At 41.4% G+C, this 21,591-nt stretch overlaps 1 protein-coding gene across 2 annotated transcripts in view; it reads left to right on the top strand.

Moving 5' to 3' along the window:
* Positions 1 to 4,806: 4,806 nt before the first annotated feature.
* TRPC4 (transient receptor potential cation channel subfamily C member 4) overlaps positions 4,807 to 21,591 on the top strand; it is a 1,462,580-nt gene continuing 1,445,795 nt past the window's right edge. For both annotated transcript variants that reach the window (XM_078657230.1, XM_078657231.1), the window contains exon 1: positions 4,807 to 5,384. The gene's annotated coding sequence lies outside the window, so the exon portion shown is untranslated. The remainder of the gene's footprint in view (positions 5,385 to 21,591) is intronic.

Below are 21,591 nucleotides of genomic sequence, written 5' to 3'. Positions count from 1 at the left end.
GAGTGGCTGTATGGGTCTGGAAGTGGCTGTGCAAGTGGCTGTATATGTCAGGTGGTGTGTGAGCGCCTGTATGGGTTGGTGACTGGGTGTGTGAGTGGCAGTATGGTCTGTGAATGGTTGTGTAAGTGTCTGTGTGGCTGTATGAGTGGGTGTGTGAGTAGTTTTGAGGGTGTGTGAGTGTATTTGTGAGTCAGTGATCGGGTGTGTGAGTGGCTATATGGATCTGTGAGCAGGTGTGTAAGTAGCTGTGTGGGTATGTGAGTTGTTTTGTGAGTACCTGTGTGGGTTTGCGAGTGGCTTTGTGAGTGTCTATATGGGTCTGTGAGTGGGTGTGTGAGTAGCTGTGTGGGTCAGTGAGTGGGTGTGTGAATGGTTATGTGGGGTTGTTAGTGGGTGTGTAAGTGGCTATATGGGTCTGTGAGTGTCTGTGTTGGTGTGTGATTGGTTCTCTGGGTCTCTGAGTGGATGTATCAGTGACTATATGGCTCTGTCAGTGGCCGTATGGGTCTGTGAGTGACTGTGTAGATGTGTGAGTGGCTGTGTTGTTCTGGGAGTGTATGTGAAAGTAGGTAAATGGGTGTGTGAGTGGGTGTCAGAGTATCTGTGTTGGTGTATCAGTAGCTGTGTGGGTGAATGGGCCAGAGCTGAACCTCACATGGCCCTTTTATCCAACAAGAGTCCACAGTTTTTGCACAAAACGTCTACCCAATTGGAATACTTTGTATTGGTGAATTAGTAAGTGCTACCTCATTGGGCAAATGTCTAGTGCATAATCTATACTACAGTGGTGTGAAGGACCACAAGGTAATGTCTCCAGTGAACTTGTGTCTGTGTAATTTCAGCAATATGATTGTTCCTCGAGCATTTTCATCCCCAAGTCAGTTATAACATGAAGTCCCGTCTAGGGAAAAAGGACGAGACCACAAAGAAGTGAATCTCCACCAAACAAGTGTAATTCTCTTTAACTATGTGAAGTAAGCGCCTCTTTGTTTGGTGGAGATATTCTCGTATTCCTCTGCATCAAAGAAAGCTGTCCACCACCGTGGGAAAAGGCGGGAAGACCTTTGCATACTACTAAGGAAAAGGGTGCAATGCCAAACAGCCATCCTTGTATATGAGTTTGGGTATTTGCATACTCAGGGTTATTAAAAGGGAAAACCATAGACACTGCTCTCACCAGGAGGTGACAAGGAAGCACATTTTTTCCAAGCAAAGTCCACAGTTTACCTGAAAATGTCCACCCAACATGAGTACTTTCTACTGGATAATTAATCAGTGCTACCTCATTGTGTAAATGTCTAGTGCACAATCTGCACCACAGCTGCGTGAAGGACCACAAGTTAATGTCTCCAGTGACCTTATGTGGATGTAATTTCGGCAATGTGATTGTTCCTCAAGCGTCTTCATCCACAAATCAGTGATGACATGAATCCTGGTCTAGAGAAAAGAACAAAACTACAAAGAGGTGAATCTCCACCAAACAAGGTATATCCTCTCAACTATGTTAAGTAAGTGCTTCTTTGTTTGGAGAAGATGTTCTTGTGTTCCTCTGCATCAAGAATGCCTCACCAAAATTGGCAGGAAAATATGCTCGGGGGCCTTTTGGTAAGCTATCCATCATCTTGGGAAAAGGCAGGAAGACCTTTGTATATAACTAAGGATAAGGACTTGGGACCAAACAGCTGGACCTGGCAGATGATTTGGGACATTTCCATACTCAGGGTAATTAAAAGGGAGAACCATGGATTCAGCTCTCACCAAGAGATGACAAGGAAGAAACTACTTGTCGCAGTCACCCCAGAATAGATTGTGCTCCAAAAGATCAACAATACATTCACCTCCTTTAAGGTTTGTATGGGGAGGGGGCTGTGTGAACCCCCTCCATGGGACATCTTAAGCCCCAAGAACCCCATCCCCCGGGGCCCGGCCTTTTGAAGCTGGGTGCACTCAAGCCAACCAAGGGCACTCAGTGTGCAGCATTGGGGACAATGGGGGAACCTCAATCCCCCCGCAGTCCCTGCCAGCTGCCCACCTGCAACAGGAGCCAGCATTGCTCCTACATGGAGGGAACAGCCAAAAATGCTGCTCCCTACATGTGGATGCATTGTTTTCATCTGTTTTCCTGTCCGCAAAACAGATGAAAAGTTCACTCCTAGCCGTTGGGAGAAGTTTTCCTTCTCTTGCCTGCTGGGAGTGGAGTTACAGTTTGCTCTTGCTTGGTGGGAGATGTTAAAGCTTCTGTCAAGTGAAAGCAAGCTGCTATCTCCTGAGGGTGATCACCTTGGGAGATATGGAGCTGGCCCTGGTGGGGTGGTGGTCCCCAAGGCTGTTTCTGGCCCCAGGGAGGTGGTGGTCCCTGGGGCCCTACTGGGCCGAGGAGGGGGGTCTGGGTGGCCCCCTTCTAATTTACTATTGAAGCCCCTGGGAGGTGGTGGTCCCTGGAGCTCCTAAGAGCAGTATGGGGGGGTCCATGTGGCTCCCCTCCAATATAATTATTAAGCCCTGGGGAGGTGGTGGTACCCTGGGATCTTTATAACCTCAGGAGGGGGTTCCATGTGGCCCCACTCCCATACAAATATCAAGACCCGGGGAGATGGTGGTCCCCAGGGCTCTTAGGAGCAATACATTTCTTAAAAAAGCAATGTCCCTGGGACCTGGCCCACCCCAGGGCTGAAATATAAACAAGCGTGGGGAACTTCTTCACAGATGTATACCAAATCACAAAAAGGTCTCTTTCTGGACCAAGAGCTAGCTTTCTGCTGGGTGTCTGAGTGTCTGAGTGGGTCCGAGAATGGGTGCATGAGTGTCTGAATGGATCTGTGAGTGAGTGTGTGAGTCCCTGAGTGGATCTGTGAGTAGGTGCATGAGTGTCTGAGTGAGTGTGTGAGTGGGTTCATGATTGTCTGAGTGGGTCTGTGAGTGGGTAAGTGAGTGTCTGGGTGGGTCTGTAAGAGGGTCCGTGAGTGGGTGTCTGAGTTTATCTGTGAGAGGGCATGAATGCATTATTATTTTTTTTACTAGGGGGGCTGCGCTGAGTGTCGCAACAAATTCCCAAATGTCAGACTTGGGGAAAAGAAGCCATTTTTAGACTTATTTTACACATAAGGAGTCTCTGAAATACCACTATATTGCATCCATGGGGCTATGGTTCCTCTAATCTGACCCCTTATACCACTTTTCGTCTTTAATCCAGTAGGGCCCTGGGGACCATGTCCTGTTACTTAAAATGGTGGCTGCAACTTTCTACTCAGGTTTCTGCCAGCCAATCACAGCATTCCTGTTGGTGTGTGCATTTGTGATTCATAGCGAAATGTTGTAAATTATTCGTGCAACTAGATGTACAAATTTGGATTTTCTTTAATATCTCCAAAACTACTCCGCAGATTTATCCCAAATAACAAAGAAGGGCGCTTTCTGGACTATGAGCTACTTTTTTGACAAATTTGGTGTAATTCCATCCTGCAGTTCAGGCTGTAGTCCTGTCTAAAATCTCTATAGGAATCAACATGGGAAACACACTTTTTTGTACCCCCCTTTTTCTCAGCCCCTCACTTCCCAGATGGTCCTGAAACTTCCCATGCACAACTAAAATCAGCAGTGTACTTTTTGGGGAAAATGTTGTGATAATTCATCAAACGGCACCAAAGTTATAGGGAAAAAAAAGAATTTCCTATGGAAACTAGGTTCTAACTATAACTACCTACTGGGCTGGCTGGCAACCGCCAGAAGGTTATATAAATATATATATTTAGATGTATATATGTATACAGCGGCAGCCCGTGAGGGAAGTTGCGGTGGGGCAGGGAGGCGGGGCGGGGGAGGGGCAGGGTGCGGGTGCTAAAAACCGGCATATGGATAATTGGAGGTAAGTAAACAATTTAATTAATAAAATGAATTTTGTAGCGCGCGCTGCATCGCATTTTGCGATGCAGGGCACACTACGAAATTTGTTTTATTAATTACATTGTTTACTTATCTCCAATTATCCATATACCGGTTTTTAGCACCCCCCACCCTGCCCCTCCCCCGCCTCTCTGCCCCACCGCAACTCCCTCCACGGGCCGCGGCTGTATGTGTATGTTATTTTAAAACTGTTTAAGCATATATACATAATAGTCCCTCAATCAGTTTTATCTGTGACCTAATGTGTAACCCCAAATAATTATAGAGATGCCACTGTTTTAGTATGATGATACAAAATAATGGGGCGCTGTGCAGAATGTTGAGCTTGGCCCCCTGAAGTCCTTCATATCTCACAGATACTCAATGGCCTTGGACTGAATTTTGGGGACCGCCTGAATAGTTGGGGGTGAAGCGTTGCCACCTGTACAGCCCAAGATGCAATGTCCTGCATTATAATCAGCCCGCTCTGGTATACCCAGTTACATCACAGTATTTTTTCCTGAAAGTTTAGTTACGCTAAGTGAACACAAAAACACCTCCGCGCAGCGCACCTAAAAATATAACTATTCGCCTATGCCAAGTGGGTGTCTCACCTGCATTCATCAACAGGACAGGCAGACCATAAAAGTACAAGACCACTTTCTGTTGCCATAATTATGCAGTGTTTAGAAATAAATTGCTGCTCACCTGATGCTGAGACAATCTGTCCCCTGCTCCGCAGCAGCCACTCGAACTGACAGCGGGGGAGAGCCAGCTGGAAAGAGAGCAGGGCTGGCAAATCAGGGAGCACCGCGCGTAAACCAATCAGGAGCCTAAGCCGCCAAAGGAGCCCAGGCGATCCGCGGGAGGCAGGAAGGAGGAGAAGAGGGCAATGGCACGCGCGAGCTGGGAAAGGCTGAGGAGATCAAAAGGGAGCGCGCAGGAAAATCCCACAGCTGATTGCCTCTGACGGGCACCTATTCCGTGAGAAGAGCCAGCCAAAGGAGCCCGGTGCGTCTATGGATATGTGCTTATGGTAGACCAGGGAGCAGAAGGATAAAGTAATTGTTTTCTCTTTATATATCACTTTTATTGTCCTTGTCGTCTTTTCCCTTTTTCAATAAGCACAAATCTCCAGAGCAGAAAAGTGTTACTTTTACCGCAGGCGGCATGGGATTCCCCAACGCTGTCATCTCCTCCGCGCATCACCAGGCGTCAGAGGACCGCGCGCTCATCTGTTGCACAAAAGCAAAGAAGAAGAACTGTCTGGGGTGGAAGTGAATTAAAAAAAGCATCAACCCGGAGGTGTGGAAGATGGAGACACTGCTGCAGATGCAAAAGGGGGAGCGAGGCAAGCTACACCTTACCCTGCATGGATCTTTTTAATTTGCGAAGGGAATAACAAGGTACTCCGCTCAGGGAAAATAAAATATGCTAGCACAGACCGGAAACAGAAACGGGATGTTAAAAAGGCACACGGCGATGCATGCAGTTTATGCCAAGTAAGTTCCAGCCGTTTTAGTATCCTCGTCTATATGTGTTTAGGATGCTGAGTTTGAGGTGAATTTTTTTTTCTCGCAAAATGTGTTTAAAACTTTCTTTTATTTAGTTAAAACTAAACCTTGACGTCATATGAGTAGTTTTTTTTGCAAACGGCGACACCATTTAGCAATTTGCATCTCTCCCTCTTTCACTTGATAAAATGCGTCTTTTATTGCCAGCAATACGAGTGTTAGTATTGCAAAAACTCAAGTGCTAAAAGCGTCTCTCGCTACTGCTGGCGAAGTCTGACACCTGGAGGACGCCTGGGTGAAATGGAAAAATATTTTCCAGGATGACACTTTATTTATAAATATATATTTTTTTAACAATTGACCAAACGATGTGGACATGTGAAACGCCGTAGATATGATGCCGGGGATTAGCAAAAGTAGATAAAACCACAGAGTGTAATCCTGTCATTGCCGTTTTTTCCCGATGAACTTAAAGTGAGTGTATTTGTCCAATGGCTGTATGTTTCTAATTGCGTTTGCTTTCGATAACACCAAGGCACGATGAGGAATTAAATCGATGTAACCTTTTTGGAAAGCAGATGGGGAAACAGGTGGCTTGTGCCAAGGTGCACTGATACAGTATAGCAAGAGCGAGATGTCACGCAAAGGAGATACTGAACTATTTGATGCGCTCTAAGAAATGCAATTGATTTTTTTCGTATATTTATCTGCATGGTGAATCATTTAAAAGGCTACTGAGCTGCTCGTTATCGTGATTTATTGTGGGCTGCAGATTAGGTGTGTTTTAAAGAACATTAAGTGTAGCGCCTTAAGTCCATTTAGAGAACTAGTTTGACATAAACATTGGACTTAAAAGGTTATCAACTCTACGGAGATGCGGCAACATTTCAGCCCTGCCACAAGAGGGCGTAGCACACTCGCCTCTGGGGTGAGAATGAGGGGTGACAGCGTGTTTTACTTCCCTGTCCACCTAACATCAATGTTTGGGTTGTCTTGGCACTGGTTTATCAATGTATACAACATGAGAAATAGAAGTTAAATGAACATGTTGAGCGGAAGATTTTAGATTTAACTGATCTGCCTTAATCATTTTCGTGGTTTATATAATGGAGAACCAAGGGTTCAAAGAGGGTAGATTTCACACTTTTTCCCTGAAGTCCAAGTGCTCAGCTAAACTATTGGAGTTCCTACAATTCAGGCAACTAAATTCCTTTTCGAAAATTCAAAATTCAGCACTTTTTCAATTTTTACATTTGTAGTAGGTTTTTGTTTTTATGCTAGATGGTGCATACAGGACATATTGATGAACTGTCCTACTCTAGAACTAAAGGGATTTTTTTCTGTGTGCATTTATGGGCGAGGAGAGAGCCTTCAAGACTTCCGGGATTACATTTGTCAAAGCGATGGCCAGGCTGCATAAATGCCCAAATCCTTCTGCCTGCCTGAGGGTCACATGGAGAAGATTCGGCCACATCACGCAGTCCCTGCTAGCGTTATGCTGGCACCTAACCAGTCATGGACAGACCTGAAAGCCCTTTTCCCTGGCTCACTAAGCTTTCCACAGGCAGAAGCCAAGGTGCCTTGTGAACATACTGCAACCATACATTACCTCTACGTCCCTCGTCCTCGACCCAGTCATCACTCATGAGGTATCCCACAAGACAGGAAACAAGACAGGAAACGCTTTTAGGCTCCACCCCCCTCCTGCCTGGTGCTATATCACTCCTAACCACTAGAGTCGCCATCTGTTGCTCAGTGAGGTCATAACACTGTTAGAGGACATTCTTCCATGCGGAATTGTCCATCCTTTGGAGCTTCCCCTCCTAGACCAATCAACATGAGGCAGGCATCTGGAACTATGCAACTCGACTGAGAACCTACCTATTTGCTGAATGTGCATGCAGACTTCTTCACAATGTCCTTGGTCCACCTTCTATAAGTCTGCACACTTTTTGCTGTAAAACTACCACTGTGTAAGTGCCCAGAGCTGGTAGGAAAGCAGAGGAGGCTCTACAGATAGTAACACATTTGGGAAAGTTTAAGCTATGTTCAAACTTTTTCTGGACGAACCCCAGTTTTTAATCTTTAAAGATGGATGGAGAAATTGGTCTTTAGCAGACATCTTCGATCACCTAGACTTCTATTTCATCACCTGGAACAGAGAGAGAGGCAGCAAAGGGAGAAAGACGGAGTAGGAGCAAGCTAGAAAAAGTGTGAGAGAGAGAGCGGCGGTGGGCCGACCCTGCAAGAGTATGATAAAGAGACGGGAAGTGTAGGGTAAGTACTAGTGGAAGAAAGAGGCATGAGGTAGAATCAAAACTAACAACCCTTGGTATTGGATTACCCAATTTATTGTGGTTTCCTTTAAAAATCTTAGCCCCTGCCCTAACATACATTACAAAATAAGCACTGGTGAATTCAACACTTTGTCTAGTAGTGTATAGTCCCCCCAACGTTAACCCTGTACACGTTAATTACACATTTAACAATACGTTCTTATTTGCTTAAAGTATTTTGATAATTTTTTCCTTTAGATTCAATGGTTTTTATTAGTAAACTGAAGCTCAAGTTTGGACCAAAACTAATGAAGACATTTTAAAGGAACGCACACAAATCAAGAAAAATAAAAACAATTCTACTTTAGGGTACATGACTTTAAATTGTGGAAACATCTGAAATATTAATTGACAAAAATGCTACTACGTATGTTGTTGTGCTGTATTTCTTTCCTGTTAGATTTCCTTTTAATGGGCCACATCTTGTACAACAGTGTAGTCTTTTCCCCACGGGTGTGCACATAGTTTCATGGATTGATTGTTTTAAGAAGGAACATCAGTGTGATGTTCACACTTTAGACAAGGTGTATGGATTGTTAACCTGTTGTTACTCTCCACATCAAATGATGTACGGTTTTCAATACAAAATCAGTAGCTCAGAATAATTTAGAATAATAGGTAATGTTACATTATGTAATACACCGTGCCTGTTTGCTACATTAAGGTATGTTACATTACTCTATATTGTGTTGTGTTGCATCATGTAACATCAGGGCTTTAAGTGTGATAAAAAAACTGAAGGGCCTCAAAGGGGCGTGGCTGATGGAATTAGGGCGTGGCTTAAAAACAGATAAGATAAAAACCTGTCACCACTTGACTTGTATTTTGCTGCTTCTGTCATTGAATCCAGATACATAACACAACAAGGAACGTTACACCTACAACACACCAGGACACTAATGGCTTTGTCCATGGTTGTTAGTTGCATAAGATAAATAAGCAACAACTATGGCTTCGTTGTATATAAAATTGAAAATGCTTCAGTTCTGAAGTGATGGGACATTGAAAGAACTATAACGAGTCTCTTAGTAGTTACATCAAAGACAGTGAAGGGTGGCACTGCTGCAGAGTTAAGATTTTTTTTTCACCATGAGAGCAAGGGCAAAAACGGTGAGCCGATAAGGACCTGTCTCAGCACCTGCTTTGAGAACCAGCAGTACCCTGCCCACTTAAAGCCCTGTGTAACATTATTCATTATACCATGTCTATGTAACATCAAACTATGATTTGTTGATCGTCATTAGGGCCATTAGTGTTAAAGGAAACCTGTAATACTGCCTGCCACACAAGTGGACTCGTTTTAAAGTCTCATCTCTTATTTTCAATCGGGTTGGTTTGACAGTGTCCTCCTTTCCATGTTTTTCAGTTATTATCGCATCTCTTCCCTAGCTTTCAAAGGCCAAATGCCCCCCTTCCCCCGCATGTTTATTTGTAAAGTGTACGTTCACCCCAATGTGATTCTTTGCACTGAATAACAAATGCTGATTTTTAAACCAAACCATGGGTACTCATTTTATCGACCGCCTCGTGGATGAAAGGGGGAGGTTAGTCATGAGCATGTGAGCCTGTGACAGCGGGGTCAAACATACATTCTAGTAGAAGATGCGTTAGTCTACTAAGCCACGTGCAGTGTGCAGGCCCACGTAGATTAGATTTTTTAGGCAACCTGTTCAGTTTTTTTTGCTTTTCAGAGTGAAATGTGTATAAGACCAAGAACAATACAACTAACTTCGGCGTTAAAGGCTAAAATGGATATTCGTCTTACACGTGTGTAGATATGTTTGTCTAGCTAACGTAAGAAAGAACACTTCCATACTATCCTTTCGATTATTCTGAAGTAATTAAAAACACTAAGTACATTAAACATGCCTGCGAGGATAATATTAATCAGCGGTTCCATTCCCGTTGGTTCAAAGCAAGTGCACTGCTCAAACCCCAGCTCGTGCCAGCTCTTCGCATTCTTTCAAAGGAAAAACAGAATTTGATGGTGGCTGTAGCATGCTAGGCCCCTCTAGCTGGCTTGTTTCCATGGCTACAGTTACACCCCATTTAACCGCGCTCTCACATTCTGCGATGACTCACACGTGCCCGTCACATGTCATTAGTTTTTCTGTCAGCACATCTTACTAGCGCCAAGAGGCAGTGCAGTAGTACGGGGGCACTATGCGCGTTTAATATTACATTATGTGTATGTTTAGTACCTCCATCGTATTAATTCCCACTCATTGCCCACACCTGTTGACATTCTTTCCAAGCCTGACCACAGCCTCTGTGTAGAAATCCATCAGTGAGTTAATTCTACAAACACCCCTCTCTGTTTCAATTCTAGGTCAAAGTGACAGGTCTTCTGCATTTCGAAAAAGGTTACCTCTTGGAAAGACATTTACTAGCTGTAGGATTTTTCAATTACATGTCGCTCACTTGTGTCTCTCTAAAATAGGAGTTCAGATGCCTGTTCCTTCTCTTCTTATCGATGGACTGGTCAGCCAGCCTCTAAAGTATGTCATTTTTGTTTTATCTTTCCTATTAGTTATATATACCGTACGAAGCCTCTGCAGTTATTTGTGCTTCTTCAGTGGTGCTCCCATCAGTGAACTTTAACTTGGCACCAAGGCTCTTGCATCTTTAAGTGGAATCTGCTTGCCCAGATGCCCACATATGGATCCAATGCTCACTGTGCAAAAGGACTCAATCTGAACCCCACTAATAAGAGCCAAGTAAGCTGAGACCTGTTTTAGGTTTGCCTGTGTTACCACTCAAAAGGGACCTGCCCTGGAAGTTCGGGATGGACCAAGGCTGATTTGCATATGCCTGGCTCCTGTCTGAAGTGGCATGGTGGGCAAAAGAACAATGGACTTGATTGCAGGCTAGAGTAAATGGCAGTAGCTGAGCTAAATTCAAGCAATCCACCCATCGCTTTTTGCTTCTCTCAGTGCAATGCCCTAATTTTGACAGGTATGCTAAGAAGTGAGCCCGCTTTAACTGTGGCATAGGACCAGGGATGGCCGGCATGGCCCTTGGATGGGAGGGAAGGCGCAGAGGAGAGGGGCTCGCCGGCTACTTAAAAAAAAAGTCTACCTTTCTGCTGCCGGGTCCCGCGTCTATCTCTCCTGCTTGCCTGTGTCCGACTCCAGGTCGGTACAAGAAGCAGGCAGCCAGTCTCCCACCCCTAAGCCTGCAGCGTTGTGATGGGTCTGACATGGCGCTCAGCCAGGGGCTGTAGGGGTTGGCATGTTCTCCATGTTGTTTGTAGTGCAGCATGCATGGAGTACAGGGGAGAGCGCATGACTGTTTCGGGTGGCCCGAGAGGGCCAGCCAAACAGTCACTGCACACAGGAGTGTTCTACCACTTCTCCCCTGCAGCTCTGCTCCGCCCCTCACGCACTGCTGCGGAATGAGGAAAAACTAAACTGATAACATTCCGTTATTATCATTTTATTTTTTCCTTTCTTTGCTGCTCCTGGCAGTGGGACGACATGCCTCCGCCTTAGCGGAGGAACCGCCACTGCATAGGACTCAAGCTGCAGCCTACTGACAAGGCTGAAATAGGCCAAAACCAATTTGGCGCTGCTTTTATTCCTGTTCACAAGAGACCTAGTATAGCATTCCTGGCTGGAGTGTTACTACTGGAGTACGAGGAGGTGGAATGGCGAGTAAATGAAATTAGCAATAGACAGGGTTGTGAACCACACACAGTATTACCAGTGACAACCAACCCATCACCTTTTGTTTTCCTCAGTGAGATATTACAGCCTCTACATTCATATCTAGAGGCAACTGAAATCTGAATGTACAAAAAACCAAATCATTATTTAATCCAGTTTGCAATGCTGTGACTTCACATTCTCAAAAACCTAATGAGCCATACACCTCAAACGAACAGTTTCGGCCTACAACAGGCAACTCCGCTCTCCTAGTTTTCTGTTGCAAAATAAATGCTACAGAAGGAAATGTGTTACTCATTGTCATTGAATGGAATCTTTATTGCCCATGTAATCGCTCATCATGATAATTGACCAATTACCGCTCAGCTTCATTTCTTAGGTTGTGATTGGACATTAGAAACCAGCTGTGTAGCCCATGCTTGACTTAAGACATTCAGCCACTTTAGTAATCAATGTTCACTGACCGTTTCAGGTGCATGTTAAAGATTTATTTTCAATAAAATGTTGGCAACCCGAAGGACAGTTATTGCTTTGTGTTTGCTCTTCTTGATTGCTAGCATATTTCATAGGGCTCTGAAATAACACAGCTTTGAGAACAAAGAGAGCCTTAGCCATCTTTTCGGTCTTGAGCAAAAAAAATTTTTTTTTTAGGACTATAGCTCTTATTTGTGAGGCAAGTGCAATGGCTCCAGGTTTGTGAGAAGCCAACTGCACCCCATTTAGAAGCGTGCTTTACTAATCAACCCGGATCTTGGGGGCATTTTTACTGATTGTATTATGGGGCGCACCATGGTCCCCTGACTTACTTTGTGACTCTTCTTGTAAAGTTTGGACTGGCTATAATAAATATTATTCATTGAAATGATATAGAATCGCGACCCCCTCCTCCTCCAACGCTTCTTTTTTTATTTTACTTTGGTGTTAAAATTATATTGTTTTTATCTGTAACATAATTTGGTGCTTTATTTTCGCATGAGTTGGAAGATATGCAATATAAGTTAGTTTAATGTATCACGTAATTGCATTTTGCATGTTTCGCAGTTCATTGGGTTTACTACAATGCAATGTTATTCTATCAACCACAGAGGGTTAAAGAGCTGAGCCATCCTGCTGGGAACCCAACCTGTGAGATGCACATATCTAACATCTCCCAAAGTCACCAATCAAAGCACATTCTCCACCCAACAACCGCTCACCATGTCTTGCCTCTCTAACCCACCTACGACACAGGCAAGTCAGTTCCACACACCACACCCACTAGAAAAATACAACTAAGTCAACTTTAATATCCAAAGTTAGACAGTAATTGCAGGATCAGATTTTATTACAGATCACTGACTTTCAGGGAATCCAGATCGTACAGAGTCACAGCAGGGGCTATTTGAGAGAGGTTCAAGGTTTCCTGCTGTCAGCTGGTCATGTATGCCAATTTTTTGGTGCCACATCAAGCAGGACGTTCCACTTAGTTGAATGGCAGTAGACAGGGCCATACTGCTTTCCTCTGTTAGAATGCAATGTCTCCTAAATGTATGGTTGTAGGCGAGGGTCTTTCTTCCTGATGCATTTATTTTTCTCAACCTAAAGTAAACACCAGTGGAAAGATGACATTTCTATATCCTACAAGAAAACCACACAAGATGATGGACGGAATGTTGCACAATGGCAAAACATTCACCCCTATTCACAGATCTGGCTTTAATCCATTGTTATTTTGCTCACCAAGCCACCCCAGTTCAGACATGGCCATATGCAAATCAGTCTCGACCCTGTGCCTCATGGGAACAGTCCAGCCCGAAATGCCAAGCCATGTCTTTCCTGCACCGGAATCAAGCATCCTAGGACCGGTTTCTGGCTATCAGCCGTCTTCAGCCAGTATAGCTTGACTCCAGTGGCTAAGTGAGCAAGGGACCGACATCTGGGCATACCCTTCCCACATAGGGTGAACAGCAAAACACACAAGATGATGGACGGAATGTTGCACAATGGCAAAACATTCACCCCAGTCAAAGATCTGGGTTTAATCAATTGGTATTTTGCTCACCAAGCCACCCCAGTTCATACATGGCCATATGCAAATCAGTCTTGGCCCTGTGCCTCATGGGAACAGTCCAGCCCGAACTGCCAAGCCATGTCTTTCCTGGACCGGAATCAAGCATCCTAGGACCGGTTTCTGGCTATCAACCAGCCAGGATAGCTTGACTCCAGTGGATAAGTGAGCAAGGGACCCACATCTGGGCATACCCTTTCCACATAGGGTGAACAGCAAAGCACACAAGATGATGGACGGAATGTTGCACAATGGCAAAACATTCACCCCCCAGTCACAGATCTGGGTTTAATCCATTGTTATTTTGCTCACCAAGCCACCCCAGTTCAGACATGGCCATATGCAAATCAGTCTTGACCTTTTGCCTTATGGGAACAGTCCAGCCTGAACTGCCCAACCATGTCTTTCCTGGACTGGAATCAAGCATCCTAGGACCGGTTTCTGGCTATCAGCCATCTTCAGCCAGGATAGCTTGACTCCAGTGGCTAAGTGAGCAAGGGACCCACATCTGGGCATACCCTTCCCACATAGGGTGCACAGCAAAACACACAAGATGATGAACGAAATGTTGCACAATGGCAAAACATTCACCCCCAGTCACAGATCTGGGTTTAATCCATTGTTATTTTGCTCACCAAGCCACACCAGTTCAGACATGGCCATATGCAAATCAGTCTTGACCCTGTGCCTCATGGGAACAGTCCAGCCCGAACTGCCAAGCCATGTCTTTCCTGGACCGGAATCAAGCATCCTAGGACCGGTTTCTGGCTATCAGCCGCCTCCAGCCAGGATAGCTTGACTCCATTGGCTAAGTGAGCAAGGGACCCATGTCTGGGCATACCCTTCCCACATAGGGTGAATAGCAAAACACACAAGATGATGGACGGAATCTTGCACAATGGCAAAACATTCACCCCCAGTCACAGATTCGGGTTTAATCCATTGTTATTTTGCTCACCACGCAACCCCAGTTCAGACATGGCCATATGCAAATCAGTCTTGACCCTGTGCCTCATGGGAACAGTCCAGCCCGAACTGCCAAGTCATGTCTTTCCTGGACCGGAATCAAGCATCCTAGGACCGGTTTCTACCCTCCCACTAACCAACGCTTTCCCTATTGTTGCAGTCTCTGGAGTGGGAATATTCACTTTTACCCTCCCGCTATCCAATGTTTTCCCTACTGTTGCACTCTCTGGAGTGGGAATAGTAATTTTTACCCATACGCTATCCAACGCTTTCCCTACTTTTATAGAACTGGATGGCAGCTACTTTAAACGAACACTTTTTGAAGTCTTGATTAGCGCATTTAAAGTGTGGAAATTGATCTGTAAAGCAAACTTAATGGGGAAGATTTCATATTACACTCCCTTTAATGCGTCAAAGCTCTTACCAGGAATATTTGGTGATAATTTTTCGCAAAGTTGGAAGAGGAAAGGCATGAGATATTTAGGGGATTTATATACTGTTACTGGGGTATGTAACTCATTTGATGATTTAATTTTACAATATGGTTTTCCCAAAACACATTTTTTCAAAAATTTGCAAATCAGAGATTATTTATGTTGGATTAACACTGATATGCGATCTAATGCAGTGGTAGAAGGGGTTAGACGGCAGATTAAAATTGGAGCTCTCTATCAATTATTGCTTTTGGATAGACCAGATGATCTTGAAAAACATAAATGTAAATGGTCTAAAGTCTTGGGAGAAACATATATTGTGATTGAAGATCGTATTGTGATGTCCAGAGAATCATTAATGTCAGCAAATCTGAAAGCACAATTTTTCAAGACTTTATTTGATTTATATTATTCCCCAGCACGGTTGGCTAAATGGGGGGAGGGTATGACGGGAAATGTTTTCGATGTGGGGAGGACAACGCGGATAGTGTTCATATTTTTTTTAGATGTGATAAATTGTATAGATTCATTTTAGATATTGAAAAGTTTTTGTCTTTGGTTATAAACTCACCTTTGACCATTACTCCTGCTATGATGTTACTGGGGAAGGTTCCTACAAGCAGCTCTACGAATGGTTTATATCAACATCGACATTTGTTTTTTTTCTCGATGACTGTTGCCCGTCTTTGCATTGCAGCAGAATGGCTGCAGGAAAAGCCGCCGGCATTCGAACTCTGACGAGTGAAAATGTATAATTTATATAAATTGGAATGGGGTTTATTTTCGGTTAAAGGTCTCAGAAAGCGACAGATGAGTATAAATATTTGGGGAGTTTTTCGTGATTATTATGAGGGCTGACCTGGTAATTATCAGTTATGTATTTGTTAATTTTATTTCTTTTTGTTGTATGATTAGTGATTATTGATCTAAGATGCCTTCTTTTGTATGTACTCTTGTATCACTGGTGCTATGAATCATATAAGGTTTTATGTAATCTTGCTGCTGTGAAACTATAAATTTAAAAGAAAGATACTATCAATTAGCCGGATCAGTATCTAAAAATCGAGGGACCGAATATCGACTTACAAAAAAATCGACGCCAAAATATCGAGGGACAGCATATAGAATGCCTATCTACAAACAGGTAAGTACTAAAATATCGATTCCAAAATATAGAAAGTGAAAATATAGTTAACTAAAATATCGAGTTTTTTAAAATGTATTAAAAATACTATATTAGTAATTAAATAATAAATGCAAGTAAATAAAACATAGTTAAAATAATGTAAAAAAGCTTAAACTGTAAAAATAATAAATTAAATACATTTTTTAAATATACCTACTTAATAATATTATAAAATAATTATTAATCTTAAATATAAAATATTTAGAACATGATGAAAAATATATTTACATATATAAATATATAATTTAACATATTATTTAAATATACAAATAAATAATAGATAATCATTAAAATAATTAAAGTAATACTTTTTTATGTTAATTAATAATGAGTGCAACAGTAGTGAAAGCGTTGGATAGCGTGGGGGTAAAAATTACTATTCCCACTCCAGTGAGTACAACAGTAGGGAACGCGTTGGATAGCGTAGGGGTAAAAATTACTATTCCTACTCCAGAGAGTGCAACAGTAGGGAAAGCGTTGGATAGCGTAGGGGTAAAAATTACTATTCCCACTCCAGTGAGTGCAACAGTAGGGAAAGCGTTGGTTTGCGTAGGGGTAAAAATTACTATTCCCAATCCAGTGAGTGCAACAGTAGGGAAAGTGTTGGATAGCGGGAGGGTAAAAATTATTATTCCCACTCCAGAGAGTGCAACAGTAAGGAAAGCGTTGGATAGCGGGAGGGTAAAAATTACTATACCCGCTCCAGAGAGTGCGACAGTAGGGAAAGCGTTGGATAGCGTATGGGTAAAAATGACTATTCCCACTCCAGAGAGTGCAACAGTAGGGAAAGCGTTGGATAGCGTAGGGTTAAACATTACTATTCCAACTCCAGAGAGTGCAACAGTAGGGAAAGCGTTGGATAGCAGGACGGTAAACAGGAATATTCCCATTCCAGAGAGTGCAACAGTAGGGAAAGTAATGGTTTAATATTTAAATATTAATACATTAATTATCAATACCAATTTAAAATTAATTACCAACTACAAAATATGTAATAATTAATTAATTATACATTCCAATAGATGTTATTTATTATATATTAATCACCTATTAATAATCAATTAACAACTAATTACTTTTCAATACCAAAAATGTAATAAGATTTAAAAAAAAACAATTAATACAAAATAATTACCAATTAATAAAAATTATTACCAATTAATAATCAATTAGCAATTAATTAATTATCAATAAATATAAATACATATTTACTTAATTACAATTAAATTACTTCCCACCCTATTCCCTTATAACTCACAACCAACTCCAAATAATAAAACAATTAACATAATTCCCAATTATTAAAAATTAAATACCAATTAAAAACAAATAATTTCTATTAATAATTAATTAACAATTAATTAATTATCAATACATACAAACAAAAATACATATTTACTTAATTACAATTAAATTACTTCCCACCATATTCCCCTATTAAGCCACAACCCACTACAGAACTAAAAGGAAAAATTAAATTAAAAATAATTATTAATTCATAAAACTAATATTTAATTTACTATAATTAAATTACTACCCACCCTATTCCCCTATAAACCCACAAGCAGCTACGGAATTAAATTACGCAAAAATGAAATAACAAAACATTCATTATTTAAAAAAAAAATGAAACATACATTACAAATATATATTTTAAAACATATAGTAGCATACATAGCACAAAAAAAATCGATATTATGTAAAACAATATTTTAAATTCGATATTATGGGAATCGATATTTCTTACCTTAATTTCGATATTCTAACCAACTATATTTTGGTCATTCGATATTCTGTCCATTCTCTATTTTTCATTCGATATTCTGGGCAGTTGATATTTTTGAATCGATATTTAGGGTGTTCACCCAATTAGCTTACTCACTTCTAAGTGCTAATAGATGAGAAGATTAAACGTGAAAGGGGGGATACACTATCATTCACATAAATGGAGGCTTCCGGTGGCACCTATATGCCCATGCCAGTAGGCAAGGACAGCTACATTGACATTTTATTTCGAAAGAGAATCAAAGTTTTTATTCATCTAGCTGAGCTCTGACCAATGGTCCACAATGTCCAGAACAGCATGATACCCATCTACAGAAAAACTGTAGGACCTTGCCAGGAATATCAGGAATTGTGAGAATGCATGTAATGTTTGAACCAAAAGATCTAAAGAGGACACCAATGATGAATGTCCTCGTAGACTGGTTTAGAATGTTTCATGACACATGCTCAAAGGCGTTGTCAAGATTGCATGGAAAGGACATTGGAGTGATCCAGTCTGTTTACTTCAAATAGAATATGATGTAAATTAAAAGTTCAATGTGACCTAAATGATAGATGACATTTCAAAACTGTATTGGAGTGGAACGAGTCCTGATTTGATTGCAGCAAATAATTCCTGCCCAGTTTCGCTATATAAAGTATATACGGACACATGCATCAATGTTCCCGTTTGCGAATTCTTAATTGCGAAAATTAAGGAATCGCAATTAAGAATTCGCAAAACGGCTATGCATTAAAAAATCGCATTTTTTTTGCGATTCCTTAATTTTCCTTAATTGCGATTCACAATTTGCGAATCGCAATTAAGGAATCCCTTTCCATTGATTCCTAAGGGCCTAGAGGCCCATAGGAATGAATGTGAAGGCATTCTCATTTTGCGATTCGCAATTAAGGAATCGCAAAATGAGAATGCAATATCAAGGGTGCTGGGGGGGTCCAATGGACCCCCCCTGCACCCCTGAAATGTACCTTAAAGTGCTTTTTTCACACACACATGCCCAAACGCCATGTGTGTGTTTAAAATGAAACTTTCAAAAAATACACTTTTGTGCATTTTTGAAAGTTTTCGAAAATTTACCACTTCCAATTTGCGATTTCGCAATTAAAAAAAAATCATGCATTGCATTTAAGAAATCGCAAAATTGCGATTTCTTAAATGCAATTGCAATTTAAGAAATCGCAAATAAATTGCGATTTCTTAAATTGCGCAAAAGCCAAAAAGGTTAATGCATCCCAAAACAATGAATTGCATTCGCAAACGGCCGAATTTTGCGATTTGCACCGTTTGCGAATGCAATTCAGTTTGATGCATGTGGGCATTAGTCTTGATTTAGACGTGTATGTGCTTTGAAGAGAGTTAAAGAAAGATTTTTTAACGTGTGCTTTTTTCACACACACATGCCCAAACGCCATGTGTGTGTTTAAAATGAAACTTTCAAAAAATACACTTTTGTGCATTTTTGAAAGTTTTCGAAAATTTACCACTTCCAATTTGCGATTTCGCAATTAAAAAAAAATCATGCATTGCATTTAAGAAATCGCAAAATTGCAATTTCTTAAATGCAATTGCAATTTAAGAAATCGCAAATAAATTGCGATTTCTTAAATTGCGCAAAAGCCAAAAAGGTTAATGCATCCCAAAACAATGAATTGCATTCGCAAACGGCCGAATTTTGCGATTTGCACCGTTTGCGAATGCAATTCAGTTTGATGCATGTGGGCATTAGTCTTGATTTAGACGTGTATGTGCTTTGAAGAGAGTTAAAGAAAGATTTTTTAACGTGTGCATATATGACCATTGAGCCGTGATTCTTACTACATTTAAAGAAATTCGAGCTCCTTGCACATACTTTGGCTTGCCATGGATTTTTCTATGACATTTAGGACTATAAATTAGTGAGAAGTTATGTTTGTGTTGAAATGAGTAATCATGCTGGCAGATACTAATGACTTTTTGGTACAGAGATCAGCATATCATTTTGGAAATGCACTTGGAGAATTTGTTGAGTCCTCTTTTTGATTTCCTATTGAAAGGTTGTGTCTTTCCATTTCCCACGGTGTCATCGTGCACAGAGTGGTATACATAAAAAGTGTATCTTAAAAAGTGAAACATAGGCATGGTAATCTTATGAATATTAATTGACGATGTAGGTTAGTAACAAAGAGAATAGCAAGGCACTAACCTGCTTCTGGATAACAGAAAGAAAAAGGAACCAGGCCTAAATCAAAAAGTAGACTACAGTAGAAAGTTCCTACTGTACACGCCAAAATTCAGGAAAATGGAAGCCAGGGGGATAAAGGACATGATTAAAAATAAGGGAAAAATGCATTGCAGTGTATTCCTAAAAATGAAGGTGTTGATTTGGAACATAGATGTTTGTGTCAGAAGGTTATGCAGATTATCAAAGAATCAATCTGTAAACTCAGATAGTGGAGATTACAAAACCTTGTTATGTCCTTCTGATTTGAAGACTGAAATGAAGGTCTCTGGGGATTGACCAGCTTAGTGTTCTTCAAGAGGCATCTTGGAGCAGTGTTTTCACCTTCTGTAGTCTTATAATTGCTTCACATTTTATATCTAGTAGAGGAACAGTGACTATATTGTTGTCCCTAAAACATTTGCTAATTTAAAGAAGTGTTTTGTGAGGTTTTACCTGTAGTTGGGCTAGGTTGAATGTGTGCATATACATTAACAATGTAGTATGTAATGCCAATATTCTTGATTATTTTTAGAGTGACTTTTTAAATCTTAGTTGGCTAAACTTCATTGCTGCGCCATATTTCCAACCTAGGCCCACTGGCATTCTATTTTATTTGTACTTATCTTTAAGTTGACTCTAATATTTTAACAATTTATAGCATATATATTTTTGTAACAAGGCTGCCACATTTGCTTTTTTAATTATTTTTAAAGGGTGCCTGAAACATTTGGAATTTAGAGACACATTCTGGAGTGAGATGTTATCAGCTAATCAAGAATTGTTCTGAATAATCAATGGAGCATCTTCATTGGAGCGTCAACTGTGGAGGAGTCATACAAGAGTGCAGACTTTTATTTTTAGTCTGGCAAGCCTTGCATGTAAAGTAGCATTTGCACACCAAGGACGTCTAACCACTCTATTACTTGGTAGTAAAATATGATCAACAAACGGACCTTCGTATGGAATCAACAGGGCTGGAATAGTTGGCATAAGGTTGGCTGAACACCAGAGGTTCCCATGCCTCACCCTGTAAACTATGGCAGCATATGACTGGTACAGACAAAATGTGGCCGGAGTCATGCAAGAACCCGCAGCCTGTACCTTGGCATAGCAATAAGCGAGTTGTTTTGCGCCTACATGGAAAAAGGTTGGTGAGAAAATCTTGCCAATATAGAGGGGTAAGGAACAGAATAGCATGTTACAGTGAATTAATCCCAGAGGAGAGGAGATGAAAATTGCATTCTGAAAGTTTATATAGCAGTTTCATTTTGATTTAATATGTTGTGCCTCACCTATGATAGCTTAGGATAGACTCTGTAAATAATGTTATTCTACCTAATTGTAGGCCAATGACAGGAGACACTTGCTTAAGATCACAGGGCAGGAAGGGGTGCAGGATCCAAATGCCATCCTAGGCTTTATAGAGGACAGATCATCATTATCAAAACCCTAGCCTCGTGATAAACCTCTGGTGTGAAGTATGTGGTTCAGGGCAGACATGGGAGCAGCAATAGGGAAGAGAATGTCTGCAACAAGGTAGAAGAAGGGCCACAGTGATGAACTGGGCTTTTGGGC

Source organism: Lissotriton helveticus, chromosome 8 (assembly GCF_964261635.1).
Source record: "Lissotriton helveticus chromosome 8, aLisHel1.1, whole genome shotgun sequence".
Classification (NCBI taxonomy): domain Eukaryota; kingdom Metazoa; phylum Chordata; class Amphibia; order Caudata; family Salamandridae; genus Lissotriton; species Lissotriton helveticus.
The sequence above is the reverse complement of the archived record's forward strand: the minus strand, read 5'-3'. Positions and strand labels throughout refer to the sequence as shown.